General features: G+C 32.8%; 1 protein-coding gene across 1 annotated transcript in view; it reads right to left on the minus strand.

The window, feature by feature from the left end:
* The window catches only part of mim (missing-in-metastasis), a 341,092-nt gene that overhangs the window by 44,552 nt on the left and 282,730 nt on the right, over positions 1–13,810 (minus strand). The window lies entirely within an intron of this gene.

Raw genomic sequence — 13,810 nt, forward strand, 5'->3', positions numbered from 1 at the left:
CTTTTTAATAGAATAGTGACCAAAAGGTGCAGGTTACAGAGTATAAACCACGAATTTGCAAAAAAATAACTTATATTAGGGCATTTTCGCCAAAGTTCGTACATGTTTTTACCATTTTTGTGCTTTCCATTCCGTTCCTTTTTCGTTTTATTGATAAATTTCTACCAATACCAGATTACTAGAAGTCGGATTTTTTTTTCAGCGCAGAAATTCTGGGATTAACTACCATTATATGGAATCATTTCCCAAAATACTGATGGAAGGTAATAACGTAGATTCTTCGGTTGACATCTTCAATTAATATCTACGTAATTAATTAATTAATTGTTCCTCATTTTCATCAATGATATAACCAATTGCTTCACCGATGTCGAGGTATTGCTCTTTGCAGATGACGTCAAACTATACAAGAAAATAACTGATATAAATCATTGCCATATACTACAGTCAAATATTAGTAAGTTTAGAGATTGGTGCGTTCAAAATAATTTATTTTTAAATGTAGTAAAGTGCAAAACCTTGACTTTCTTCAGAAACAAAAATCCGGTTTTATTCGAATATTCCATCAATAACATAGCTTTAGAAAGAGTCACGGAAATGAGAGATCTTGGAATTATTTTGGATGAAAAACTAAGTTTCACCAATCATATCCATCAAATTGTGAACAAAGGTATGAAAACACTAGGCTTCGTATTAAGAACAACTAAAAACTTTAATTCTTTGCAAGCCATTAAACTATTATACGTATCTCTAGTAAGAAGTCTAATTGAATATAACTCAGTAGTTTGGTCTCCATCTTATAAAATTCACATTAACAACATTGAGCGAATACAAAAAAAATTTTTACGTTTTATAAATTTTAAATTAAATATCCCTGTCGAAGACTTAAAATACAATTTCTTACTAAATACTCTAAAAATACATACATTAGAAGATAGACGTAAAATAAACGATTTAACGTTCTTATTCAAAATACTTAACTCTAAATTCGACTGTTGTGAACTCCTGCAACTTATAAACATACATACACCCACAGTAACAACACGACAAAATACAATATTCTACAGCAGCACACATAAGCGTAACTACATTGCCCACTCTCCGATACAACGACTTCACACCATGGGAAATCATTACTTGGGTGATGTTGACATATTCAATACCAACTTGGCAAGTTTTGTGGATCATTTAAAACATTTATTTCAACAATACTCCTAAACACATCATGTAAACCAACAAATAGCTGTAATTTTCTGTTTTTGTTTCTTGTATTTGGACGACTTGTTGCATAGCTTTTATCAAATGTAATTTTATTCTTATTTTTTATGTTTGAAAGTATTTGTCAAATTAAAATTATACTACCAACCATGTAAAAGCCCTCTGGGCGTTAAATAAATAAAAAAAAATAAAAAAAATAAAAAATAAAAATAAAAATAATACAAAAGATTGTTGCTGGGGCAGTTCTGTTATGTATATAAAAATAATTTAAAAAATTGTATTATAATAATAAATGTAGCTCCTAAAAAAGCGTTAAAAAATAAATAAACATTGTCACGGAATGGAACTAACGAATTCAATAACATACATGTTAAATAAACATTGTCACGGAATGGAACTAACGAATTCAATACCATACATGTTAAATAAACATTGTCACGGAATGGAACTAACGAATTCAATACCATACATGTTAAATAAACATTGTCACGGAATGGAACTAACGAATTTAATATCATAAATGTTACATTAATATGCTTTATAGCACCTACGAAAAGTTGCAATTTTTAGCATCTTTAACAATTGGCTGAAAATTAACTTACCTTAATATAAGCAAAACAAAATATATAACATTTTCAATGAACTCAAGGGGCCAACCAGTAAAATCACTTGAACTAAAACCATACTAAAAATCAAACTAATACCATAGAAATAATGTTCACTGTCAATGCCCAGTTATAGAAAAATCACAAAGCATAAAATATCTCGGGGTAGTAATTGATGAAATCCTTAGATGGGACCTACAAGGTATCACGGAAAATCTCACAACACTTATATATTCCTTTAAAAACCTAAGAAATGTGGTTAATAAAAAGGACATGAAAAAATACTATTAGACTTTATGTCATTCTCGTACTGAATATGGAATTATAGGATGGGGATCTGCTGTATCTAAGTATATACATAACCTGAACACAATTCAAAAAGGAATCATAAAGACCATACTGAAAGTACCCATAAGAACGCATTCGATTGAAATTTTCAATAGTTTTGATGTACCAAATGTACAACAAATATATGCTAAGAACGTACTATCAAAAATACTGAATCCTCTACAATACCGCGTATTCATCACACTAGATCAAATCACAATGACATAAAAAATATTCCAAGTCATAAAACCAGATTCGGACAAAGAAAATACATATATTGCGACAAAACTCCACAACATCCTTCCCCCTGATATAAAGCGAATAGAAAATTTGAATGATCACAAATCAAGAATAAACATCTGGCTGAAAGAGATTAGTGAAAAAAACTTTAGTCCGCCTCAGCACAGGTCACCCTAGTGAGGAGGACTAAAAAATACAATTTACTATACATTTATTCACTATTATATATTGTATGTACAATGTTTAAATAGTCGCTATAATAAAAAAAAATTTAAAAAAAACATCCGTCGGTAGTACATTGAATATCTTAAATCCTTTAAAAGCAAATTATTTTGTTTTCGGAAGTCTTGTGGGGTAGCCATGTATTTCATAATTTAAATTTACATTCTTACACATGTATTTCGAGAGTATCTTATTTTTAAGCTTAAAAGGTATTTTAAATTATACGCCGTCTCGCACTTAACATAAACACTTTTTTGTCTGCACAAACTATCTTAGAATATGTACTACAATTCGATAGTATTATTAATCAATATTCGAATGCCAGGTTGTGTCAAAATTTGAAACCATTCGGGGAAGAACTTTCGGAGATTTAAGATTTTTAACAAACATATAGTTGTATTTAACTGATCAAATAAAAGAAATAAATAAATTTGCATATTTTTGTTACTGTTCGTGTGTATAGGTAAACGAACGCAGTCAGTCATTTAAAAGTAGTCAACCCGTAAAAAAAGTTTTTTTTTTTAAATTTTAAAAAATAAAAAAATTGTTTTGACGGATAATTACACCTTCCTTCCCGGGGACCGAAGTCGATCGCGCTAATATCCTCACCAAATTCCGATCGGTTAGGACCGACATTTATTTCGTATATTAACTGCTGTATTATTATTATTATTATTATATTCGATCATCTCCAGAAAAATTCCCACAAAAAAACTCAACACTTAAACACGCTACAAGGTCCACAGAAAACCTAATAATCCCAAAAGCAAACAAAACTATTTTTCAAAAAGGACCACACTACATGGCCATTAAAGTATATAACAACCTTCCACGTAGCATCAAACAAATAACCGACACATTTAAATTTAAATCAACATTAAAAACATTTCTTTTAAACAAATGTCACTACACCTTAAATGAATACCTTACATGAATTAAATACCTCTGTTTTTTTTTTATTTTTTTTTTATTTACTGTTATTTATTTGTTAACATGTAATTGTTGGGTTATGTAATATAATGTGTATTTGTTGGGTTAGCTGGAAGAAATAACCTATAAGCTATACCCTTTGTACTCTTTTTGTGCAATAAATATTTTTTTGAATTTTGTAATGTCATCCTAGTTTAGAGAAATGTGTCCGCGTATGTGAGCGTGATTGCCACCAAAATTTGATAGAATGCATCGTCATCGACAACGAATCTGTCTGCCGAGTTTCAGCTCGATCGTATGTCGGAAAGTGGGTTATTAACCGCTTCCAAGATTTGCATTCATTCCCGATAACAAAAGTGAATTTCAAATAGATGTATTTAAAAAGAAGTATGGAATTGTGGGATATAATCCGGCTATTCAAATATGGTCATGAAGCACAAATAAAGTTTCAATTCTGCATGGTTGTGCTTCCATCCTGGAACGAGATTCAAATAATATTTTTTGACAAAAATCTTTCACTTTAATTGAAAAGATTTCTACTCTGCTTACCAGGAAAACAATACTAAGAAAATTTAAATTTTAAATGTATAGATAAATCAGTGATTTTTCAAAATTCTATAAAATAATTATTTTTGTGTCAATAATATATATACAAATACAACATTCCCGGGTTATGAATAATTTCAGAATATTGAAAATTTGCCTAATTCCAACATTATAAAAGAAAAATGTGGCTTGTTCAATGTGACGGAGGGCTAATCTAGAAGACAATGTAACCCGTAACGCCCAAGTAAAAAAAAAAATCGACCAAAACCGGTCGGTCGTGATATTGCAAAACGTGTGGTGACCTTCCCTTTGCAAACATGTAACATTCACTCGTTCTTAAATTTCTCCTGTGGTGCTTTTCCCGTCTATATATTGTCATACTCTTTTTAATTGTGGGGGGGGGGGCGTTGAAGAAAAATGAAAAGTGGGCGGTGAGCCAGATAAGATTGGGACCTCTCGCTATACTTAATTATTATGAAGCATAATTATTACCTCAATTACCTCAAACCAATATTATGTTAGTTGTTTTGATATTGTAATGTATGTACCTCTGTATAGCTGTCTCGAGATAAACATTATCTTGTTACTTGTAATACCTGTTAATTAAGTCTGGAATACTGGCAGAATTATGTACATAATGAAGATGTCTTAAAATTCTTCAGTAAAAACTTGGCTAATAATGTTGTCGTATTAAAATAGCACAGTAGTACCTTGGTTAAAGGAGTACGTAGATTGGCAGACATTGGCAATAAAATAAAATAATATAGATACTTTACAATGCCTTTTGCACTTCGCTGTATACGTCAGAGCTGTGGGTGGATTACACTTCATCCCAATGGCATAAGATAAAAGTTGCTTACAATAATGCATATCGCCAACTATTCTGCCTACCGAGATACTGCAGCGCCACGGAAATGTTCCTGGAGGAACGAGTACACTCTTTCAGAGCGCTTCTCCGCCATCACATGGGAAGCTTATGGCGCAGACTACGCCAATCTAGTAACAAAATCATCGATGCCATGGTTGCCTGGATGGAGTCCCCTCTGATGGCCCCCTGGAGACGGGAGATGTGCAAATATCCCCCATAAACGGCTGTTCACGCTCATTTTTGTGTTTATACTATATCTTTTTTCACTTAAATTCCGCTTTTTTGTGCCTGTCGGAATCACCTATGTTATTACCAAGCTTATTATTATTTTTATTACTTATTATGTATATTATTTCAAATATGGAATGTATTGCATTGCACTACCCCTGCATACATTCTGGAATAAATTCTTATTATTATTAGTATTATTATAAAATTGATTTCACCGAGGATTGAACCTTCCTACCCAGGAACTGGAGTCGACAACTCTACCAACTTCACCAAATGCCGGGTAAAATGATCGCGTAGGACCGACATTTATTTCGTAGATTGCCACCAAGATAGTTGATAGAATGCATTGTCATCGACTACGAGTCTATCTTCGAGTCTTCAGCTCGATCGGATGTCGTGAAGTGTTTTAATCACGCACAAACACGCGGACATACACGTAGTTCTCTGAAATCGTATGACATTAAAGCAGATGGCGGCCCTACGCGATCGGCATTTGGCGAGGTTCATTTTAAAATAGATGTATTATAGTTTTGTTTCAAATACTTTTATTACGGGTTGATTTTTCTTACTTGCTATGGGGATTCGCAAAGAGGAGCTTCGGCAACCAACATACTACGTACTGTACAGGGAAATACAAGTGGTGTCATCTTCGCAGGTTGAAATTATGTAGTTGCGTGCATCATACAGTTTTGCATCATAATCATAGACATATGAATATTAGTAGACCTGCCCTAAGTGATTAAAAGCGTATTATTCCCCACTCCCCATACCGGTTCCATTGGAGCCGGCTGGGCTCGCGTATGGCTTCCCGTGAATCTTGAGAATGTGACGTCATCATTCTTGTTCGAACTAGCGTCGAGCTATGGTCGAGGCATTTTACGAAATAACACGGCAAAATGGTGGCTTGTGATATGAAAAGTTGTAAAAATAGATGTGAAAAAGAGAATAAACCCAATTGTCGTATTACATTCCATATGTAAGCATTATTTTAAGCTTATTCACATCGTCTATGGATCAGTTGTAGAAACATATACTATCACATAAGAATCAGGAATGTGCCTTTGCCTTTTGCGCTTTAGGTACCACGTGTTAGGTACGCGCTTGTTTCGTATGTACGGTACTGCTGGAACGAGAAGGAGTGCATATCACGTAATGCGCTAGGTTATACCGAGTGGCGATGTGTGATAGAAAATCATGTTTTTTGTTTTTAATTGAAAAAATGTCATCGGAAGGCAAAATGATGTCCAAATTTTTACTCCAAATACTCTTAGGAATCGCTGGTAAAAACTGTGGGTATATAATTTCATTTGTTTTTTTAGTTGTTTTACTTTTCTTTCTTAAAGATTTCAATATTTTATTATTAATAGGAACATAGCGGTTGTGACAACCCTCCAACATTGGTCGAATGTAGCGATTCCCAAGTGTGCGCATCGTTTTTACTGGGAAGTAAATTATGGAACACTTATAAAAGTGTCTTAACTAAATACGTAAACAAAATATTCGACTCTGAAAATAGAAGATATTTTTTTTGCCGAATTTGGACTTCGCAAATTTGTTCATAACGTGGCGAGTAATTTGCGCTCCCATGTAAAAATGTCTATTCATTCAAAATCAGATTTTACTTTAAGAACTAAATGGTGATATTAAAATGCGAGATGCCTATATACTGTCAGATTGATTTATTGACGAATCACAGTCAGCTTTACCCCCTTCGTTCTTTAACAGTTGATTTTACCCCTCACCTTTAATTTCTAGTCTATATATTCATATGTCTGTGATCATAATGCATAAATAATACAAGGTCGCACCGCTTTTTACAAAAAAAAACACATTTATAATACAATTTATTATAAATCGCTTCGGGGAATTCTTTTCTCCTGTTTTTTTCCTTCTTAAAAAGTTCTTCTATCGACATAATGTTGTTTAAGGCGAAGCTTAATGCCAAATCACTATTTTGATTAATCTTTGTTACGAATTGGTGTACATTATGAATACCAAAAAATATTCCTTAGGGATATTGAAGGTTTTCCCATCGTTTCGCTTGAGTAGAATACAGATAAAAAATAAATTACTCAATAAAAAATATAAATGTAAACTACAAAAAAATTTTTTTTTTCAATAGAAATGTATGAACGCATAAAGGAAACAACTTTTTAAAAATAAAGTATTATAGCTAAGATTATCTGTGACAGTTTCACTAGATTAACTTTTTTGCTTTCTTATAAAATTATTTACAAAATAAATAAACACCAGTTATTTGCTTAAAATCGAACGTTTCTATACTCCGCTTGTCAAGCGATTTTAATGCCTATTACCTACGATATAAGGTATTTTAAGGTTTTTATTCTCGCGGCTCTATGGACGTTACCCTTGGCTTTACCCATCGATTTATATATTAGGCATGACCAATTACCACTCCCTAGAGACACGTAGAGGTATTGCTTTGCTTAAATATTTTTTCCAACTAATAAACGGTCACTTATCTAATAATGAGATACTGGCCCAATTAAATTTTTTTGTACCAGAGTCTCACTTTTGAGGACGTCATCACAATCTTCTATATAGTAGAGCAAGCCGCACTAATTTATTAATGAACTCACCTGTGGGGAGAGCTACGTGCTTTTTGAATGCGGTAGATAAAAAATTAGATTTATTTTTTGTGTCCTATAGCGCATTTGCGAGATTTTTGGCATTGCATATACACTGCATAAATGGTACAATTATAACTTCTTAGGCTTTATTACCTGTAATTGTTATAAATAAATGTACAAATTATATATAAATAAATAAATAAATACCAAGAATATACACATTTTTGGCTTGTACCTTCCTCTTAAACCTAGGTTCTCCTCTGTATGCAGGGTATTCGGGGGAAAAGTGCACCAACTTAGGGAGGTGATGATTCTACGTGATAATACAAATAAAAAAGATACATAACTTTTTTCGAAATTCCAACGTTTTAAGGTAGTTTTCAGGTAAAAAAAAGTTGATTTGTTTGTATGGAAAAATAAATATTCTTCTATGGAAAAATATTTTTGTATGTGAAAAAAATGGAATTTCGAAAAAAGTTATGTGGCTTTTTCACTTCTTCCATTATGTAGAATCACCTCCCGAAGTTTGTGCATTTTACCCCCGAACACCCTGTATAATTAAAATGACATGATTATAATCTGACCTTCGATGCAAATGTACACTTTTAATAAATTATACAGACCGACATAATTTTTTTGAATGTGGGTTTGTGTGAGGTTGAAGGCAGAAATGAGAAGTGAAGGTGGATGGGAGGGATTCAGATATGGTCACCAAACACTGCCAAAGCCATTTCAAGCAACGTTTCAAATATTAATATGAATGTCTCAATGCGTTGCTTACGTTGCGTAAGTGGGCCGAGTGTGTCCTTACCGTTATGCTATGATACAAGTACGACTGAGTAAAGGATAAAGAAAAAAAAATTTAAAGACGTCAAAACTTGAGACGGGTCCATGTCAAGTGTCAGAATAACAAGTGCCAAAAGAAGGAGAATAACAAAGAGGAGAGACTAGACTTTTTACTACATACAAAAAATCTTAAGCAAAATCGGTAAACAACAGACAAAAATAAAACAATGCAATTAACATTTGTCACAGTGTTTAGAATTTAGATATCCGGATTAGCCGAAGAACGGTCCAGGAGAAATCGAATCATCATCAGTGACCGCCAACATCGTGAGAGAGGTATGAGAACCTAAAACTAACACACACTCCTTGCTTCATTTACATTCACATAACATCTTAAAATACTCTACCAATACACGGAGATTGCAAAACAAAATTGCTAATTTATTAAGAATCTCTTCAAAATGAAATTGCAGACCATAAACGAATAAATTGATAGGTACCCTTTTAGTAAAATACGAATGTTTTGTCACAATGTCTGAACCGTGTTCATAAAAATCAATATTTTCCCATTTCGTCATTATATATTATTAAGACAAACGCAGGTGCATGAGCACGTGTTCCGATATTATTACGAATTTACTAAAAATTAGCTCAAAAATATTCCTTCGTTTTAATACATTTTATCACTTCAAATAGAACTGTTTCATTTGGCGAAATGTTAACCATTATGGTGCTGCCAGACGCAAAGCTCACATCAAAAGTTAATGTACAGCGCATCATCTTTTCTACCGACACACGACGCTATCAAATATTTCTTCCTATGGTAGGAGAGGGGGTCAGTTGAATTCGAGAGCGGCCGAGGAACATAATTTCATCTGTCAAAGTGACAACTTTACTTACTGACAGCTTGAGCACGTTTTCGAAATGGATGATACTTGTCGCCTATTGCTGGATCTGTTGGACAGCTCATCCTCAGATGATGATGCCGCCAACTATATAATTATAAATGCTATTTATAAACTTTTTAGATTTTAAACAATCTGCGCGTAAATAGCGCATTTTCACATAACCTCTCCGTCGAATCAGGAAATTCGCAGTTCGCACGCCGATCGACGAAAGCGACATATAATAAATTATTGTAAAATAAGCTCAAGTCAAAGTCAAAGGGCGAAAATTTGTTTAATTCAAATTCAAATATTGATTATATTTATATTTTAAATATATGTTAAGTATGTTTGCCAAATAAAGTTTTTTTTTTATGTTTCTAAATTTACTAGCACACATGACGATATGAGCTAACATAATAAATAAGAAATGCATTATTAGGCTGCTTATGTCATGGCTGTCAAAGGGAACACGGAACTTAGTCGGTAGCTCCGTAATAAGGAAGTTGAGTCCATTTTTTTTTATTTTTTTTTATCAATGTTCGCATTCAAACTTAAATACTGGTATATTTTTTTTTTGTTTAAAGTTTGTTTTCATAATTAAATTAATTCTCAAAGTTTAAATTTTATTAAGCCCGCCAAAACGAGCGGAATCCGAGCGGTAAGAGGCGGGGTGTGGTGTGACGTCATTAGAACTGTGAAAACCACGACGCTCAAGCATTTTGTATGGAAAAATTTTTAATTCTTCAACAAGGAATTCCAGTAATTTTTTTACCAGTGTTAACCGTCTATTAGAATTGATGTTATTAAAAAAAAAGAAAATTGATTAAGATTTCATAGTTAAATTAATATTTTAAGTTAGAATATTTGCTTTTCCCGCCCGGTACGGTACTGTACGGTATTGCCGTGGCTACTTGTTGACGTTCCACGCGCTAATTCAGGACCACCGCGCAGAAAAGTAAAGACCAAAAGTAAAATAACGGTTTACAGCCCAGTTCACTGTGAGACCTTTCTGGGCGGCCGGCGGCCTGAAGTGTATCACATGCTATGTGACATGTATAATAATAAAAACTTCTAAGTTATGCAATAAACAACATATTATTATAAAGCACTATACGAATATGTATCTTTAGAAATCCATTTCATATAATAATAACAACAAATACGTACATAAATTTGACAAACCCAAATAAACCTTTGGCCTATACACCTCTCTCATCTAAACCGACCATCTCTCATGTAATAGAAAGAGATGCACCATAGGTGATCCGTTGAACGTACAAGTCACGACACATGTGACGTCAGAATTCTTTCGACCAATCGTGGAGCGTCTACAGTCTATTGCTATTGTATGCTTTTTCAAGAACGTTTAACTAATTCTAAGAATAATAATATAGAAATATATTTATATTTTTAGAATCGATATTTTTTTATCTACATGAACATATTTTTTATAAGTCAAAATATTTTTCACTCAACTTCCTTATGACCCCCTCTCCTTTTTACGGCGGAGAGGGGGACGCATAACTTTTCAAATATCGCGTCGGGAGCGGTTACGTAAAATAAATTCGGTTAGCGAAGTTCAGAACCACACTTATAGCGCGTTATTTTTTTACGTGTGTCGGGTCTGTATGGGATTGTATGGCGAGCGCTATTGTGCTTTATATTATCTGTTGATGTGAGCTTTGCGTGTGGCAGCACCATTATAAATCAAGCAGAATTAAGACTCTGGAGGTGTAAAATGAATTTGATCGATTTATTGTATCTAATGATCAAATGATATTTATTTTATGTACTTACGTATTCAATTTTTGCATTATTTTAACTGTATTATGTCTGTAAAAGCCCTACCGGCGTTTAATAAATTAATCAAAAAAATTATCAGGAAACGGTTTATTTACGTACTATTAAAATATAATTAAAATACTTTAAAAGATTGAACCTCAAAATCAGAAATCGGTAAATAGATTATGAGTAATCGTATTTGCAAACATTGACACCTCATATCTCAGAACAAGGTAAAGTGAAACTAGAACTCTGTCCAAACAAATATTATCAATCTCTAAATAGTTTAAAACAAAGACGCTATCCACGTTTACTGTCTTTTTGTGCGCTTAGTTCTTCTAAGCTACGCAATGGATTTTGATAGGGTTTTCACTATCATTTAGAGAATTTCTTCCGGAAGGTTTATGTACATATAATACATGTATATTATATATAAAGAAAGTAAGAAGTCTCCGAGCAACGCGGGGAAAACGTCAGCTAGCTAAACAATAAAATAAATTCTTTGTTAATTCGAAAACGGTGCGTAGTTCTTATTATCAAGAGAAATCAATGTTATACATCATTTGAAAGCTAATTAAATATTGCGAATAGTTTAGTTGAGGCATTTTTTCTTTTTACTTCAAATTAAAAACAAAAAAACAACTTCAGAAATTAAAAACATTTTTTTTAACAATTAACTTATTATTTGGTAAACTATTACAGATAACAAACAATTTATATCGCATTGCTTTTAAGTAATTTTATAAGAAGTTCATTAGTGGAAAAAAATTTCTGATATATGTTACAGTTTAGGAGACATAATGGCTTCAATTTAAATCACTGGGGGGGGCACAGGGGAGGAAGCAAGCGGGAGAGGAGTGGGGATTTGAAACTGTGAATATACTCCCTGCATTAGTACTAGGTATTAAATTGCGAAAATTCAGATTTTCCCTAATTTGTTCCAGTTAGGGTCGATTTTTTGTCTAGATTGACTGGGCTGTTAGGCTGGAGCGACATTGTATGGAACTTTTTTTTGGATTTCAAACCATCTTTGAAGAACGCTTACTACGGGGCCTTAAGACGTGATACGTCCAAGATTCAGAATACTTGAATATATATTATGCATGCATGATAGAAAAGTGTGATGTTCTATTATCTCTGCCCATCACGGCGGAGAAATAATAGGTGTATGGTTGATAGCATGTAAATCATCACTAAGTATAGCGTGGTAATGATAAATATTGTCATTAGAATAGCCACTAATAGAATAGGACTCCTAAGAGTAGAAATTTATCGAAGTAAAGCTAATGTGTATTCCTCATCAATTACCGATGTAATGACCTTACACGGTCAAGTCGTTTATTTCACCCAGGGTTATCAACTTAGCACATTCTTAACGGTTGAAACTAACAACAGTACTGAATGAAAGATTGGCAACAAAAACAAAAAAAAATATTATTATAAAATATATATAATTCAACTTTACAAATTACTTTAGTACATGGGTGATGTACTGTTTCTGTCTATATAGGAAATCCAGTGTCGAGAGAAACGCAACATCAGATTTGATTTTTTTAGCAACTACCCGGAGCCAGTTAGGTTACGCAGGTTATTATATAATCAATAGTCTTAATTGAGTAGGGATATTGGAGTCAAATTCTATCATTGGGCCCTACACGAACTAACGTACATTTTCTGCATTACAAGTAATTAATTACTAGAAGAAATTTTTAATATTTTTACTTATTTTTGCGTTTACAACAGACGTCACCCATAGCTATATTATCCATATATTTATATTTACGGCATGATCAATTACCACTCTTTAGAGACACACAGAGAAAGGTGCTAAAATATTTCTTATAAACGGATATATTATCTAACAATGAGATTCTGGCTCAAATAAATTTCTTTGTACTCTCGAGGATGTCATCATAATCTCCTGTACTGTAGAGCGAGCCGCACCAATTTATTATTATGACCTCACCTGTGGGAAGAACTACGTACTTCCTTAATTCGGTGGGTCAAAATATCGATATGTTTTATTATATCCTATCATTTACAGGTTATGGCGTTGCATATCGACTGTGTTTTGGTAAAACCCTTCAAACCACATTTTTGGGAATATTACTTTTCAGTGGATTCTTATAGAATAGTCTTAAAAGTACAACATGGTAGAGTAATTTGGCTGATTGAGTCATTTTTAATACTAAAAACTATTTACGCGTTTTCTTAGATTATTTCGAGAAAACCGCAGATGAAATCGATCAACCGTAAAATCTAAAATCATTATTATCTCGATGACTGTACAGTTTAGGATTATTGTAAACTTTAAAAAAAAAAAACCGGCAGTAGCAGGTTTTTATCGGATATTCTCCCACACTTATAAGTAGAATTGCAATAGTTTGCAATAAAATTTTGAAAAACAGATATTACTATCATATAAACTTGAAGATTTTTATTTATTTTTACGAATATATAAATATTTGTTGTTATCGTCTACTGATTATTTTAAAGTTTTGTGGCTAAAGGGTTTTACCAAACCACAGTCGATATGCATTTGTATGAACGGTACAATTATAACGATTTATACTCAAA

The sequence above is a fragment of the Hesperophylax consimilis genome, chromosome 24 (genome assembly GCF_061612785.1).
Source record: "Hesperophylax consimilis isolate HC1 chromosome 24, BYU_Hcon_1.0, whole genome shotgun sequence".
In the NCBI taxonomy this organism is placed as follows: domain Eukaryota; kingdom Metazoa; phylum Arthropoda; class Insecta; order Trichoptera; family Limnephilidae; genus Hesperophylax; species Hesperophylax consimilis.